The following is a 2,467-nucleotide window of genomic DNA, read 5'->3' on the forward strand; positions in this document are numbered from 1 at the left end:
TGGAATCACCGTAGATTTGAAGATGCTTTGAGCATAGTACATGACGGTGTATCAGCGACGGAAGTGTATCGGCCATGGATAACTTTGCTCTGAATACGTACAGTAATAAGCGTGAATGACGGTGACACATGGGCACATAACACGTGAAAATGATGTAAAGTTGTGAGTAATGTCGCCCGGATATGAAATAATTGTTTGGGTGGGATTAATCCAGTGAGCATGACGTTACGACCCATGAGCACGAGAGTATGATCCTCGCGCAAGACGGTACGATCTCTGAGGACGACGGTACGATCCCTCGGCACGAAAGAATCACCCCAAGGTATGATGGCCTGGTCCTTGACCTGTCCCCAGGGGTTAGTACCGTCGTACCATTACACTCAAGGGCTGGGTTAGATCAGTGCCAGCTGTCCAGATCACATCTGTCAACCATTCCTCTCTTCCCTCCCCAGCCAAGTTCCATGATGGTCCCTACCCCTCACACACCAGGGTCTGTCTGCCAATGTCTATTTTCTTACCAGTCCGCCCTTCGGGAGCCACCATGATGATGGTCTGGGAGGGGGAGGAACCTCCTCCTCGGCCACGTCTTTGCTTGCTCCGCGTGTGAGGGCGGTGGGCAAAAGAGGCATGACGCAGTATGTAAATTAGTGTTTTCACCTGTCGACCCCCAAGGTGAAACCTGCAGTAAATCATTATGTAGTTGTGTCTCAGGTGTGCTGGCCAACGTGAACCCACCTATCAGGGCCGGGCCATTATCACCATAAATACTGCTCAGGGCAAGATGGATGGCTTCACACATATTATCAAGCAATTACTTTATACAAAAAAGAAATAAAGAAGAATTCGCGAGCAATTGCTCAATGGGTTCGGTAATTAAAGTTATTGATGAACGTATTGCAGACGGGATTAATGAATTACGACTGCGTTCGTGTGTTCTTTTTATGTGTCTCCATTATTATCATTATCATTATTATTACTAATGATGATGATAATGATAATATTATCATTACACGACCCCCTTTCATGGGACTCCGCAGCTTCCAGTCATGAACGGGGAGGTAGTGGCCTCCTACGAAGCAAGTAGTTTTTTTTTGGATGAGACTGTTTTTATTCCCTTTCGTCAACTTTCACTTGCGGTGTACCCGTTGACATATTGAGGAGTCCGGTAACACACACACACACACACACACACACACACACACACACACACACACACCATATGCGAGCTTGTAGGTCAACAAGTCCCACACGATTTCACACACGCACATACTACCGGTTGGACGTGGCAGTGATGGCCGAGTGGTTAAGGCGTCTGACTAGAAATCAGATGGGATCTTCCCGCGTAGGTTCGAATCCTACTCACTGCGGAAGTGGCAATGATTTTTCCCGAGAGAGAGAGAGAGAGAGAGAGAGGTGGGACGGGGACGATGGTTCTCACCCCGTGGAAAACCCTCAATACACAGAGGGAAAGAGAGAGAGAGAGAGGGAGAGAGAGAGAGGGAGAGAGAGAGAGGGAGAGAGAGAGAGGGAGAGAGAGAGAGGGAAGAAAGTGAAAGAAAATACTTTCCTTTCTCTCCCTTTCTCCTCTCTCTCTCTCTCTCTGACACACACGTTCCCTGGAAGGTCTTCCTCCCAGCCTCCTTAGTGCTCAACATTTTCGCCTCCCTGCCTCTCCTCCTCATCACGTCCTTCTCATCTTTCCCACGATCGCCATCGCATTATTCCACGCGCTGGAGCTACAGTGAATCTCAGAGTAACTTCAAGGCTGTTCTGTTCCCCCCCAACCTTTTTTTTTTTTTTTTTCTCATATGTCCTCGGAGGAAGGAAAACGGGTTGAGGAAGATGACATGAATCAAGTCACAGAATTCGCTCCGCATACACACACACTCACACGCACACTCACATAACCCACGGATCTTAAATCAAAAATCACATAAATCGTGTATTTTTTCTTCTCTCTCTCTCTCTCTCTCTCTCTCTCTCTCTCTCTCTCTCTCTCTCTCTCTCTCTCTCTCATACGGAGGCCAGAGTCGGCCATGGCTCAGATAATAGAAGAGGGAAGGGGGGGAAGGGGAGGTTACCAGCGCAGTGGTAATTTATATAGGGGTCGGGGTTTACAAACACCCACCGGATGATGAAGCTTCAGGGGTATTGAAGATGGGTTTGAATGCCGTTTAATAAGCTGTGCGCACGTCTGAAAGACCACCCCACCTCCGTCACAACCCTACAACCCCACAACCCTACCTTCTTCAGTCGCAGCTGCATTACTCCGACTGCAGTCCTTGGGCCGGCCGGACTCCATCACTCACCGCTCGCCATTCACCTGACGAAGCTCTTCAGAGACTCGTCATTGTGTTTGATAATGGCCCTCCACGGGGGGAGATTAGCGCTGCTCTTCCGCATTTCAATTACGCATTGTGTAAAGTCGAAGTCGCCCTCCCGCCTCCCGAAGTACAGAGGGAGGGGC

General features: G+C 49.0%; 1 non-coding gene across 1 annotated transcript; it reads left to right on the forward strand.

Moving 5' to 3' along the window:
* Positions 1-1,285: 1,285 nt before the first annotated feature.
* On the forward strand, positions 1,286-1,367 carry TRNAS-AGA (transfer RNA serine (anticodon AGA)). Its single transcript has one exon. It is a non-coding gene; the product is annotated as a tRNA-Ser (tRNA).
* Positions 1,368-2,467: the final 1,100 nt, after the last annotated feature.

The sequence above is a fragment of the Panulirus ornatus genome, chromosome 14 (genome assembly GCF_036320965.1).
Source record: "Panulirus ornatus isolate Po-2019 chromosome 14, ASM3632096v1, whole genome shotgun sequence".
Taxonomy (NCBI): Eukaryota; Metazoa; Arthropoda; class Malacostraca; order Decapoda; family Palinuridae; genus Panulirus; species Panulirus ornatus.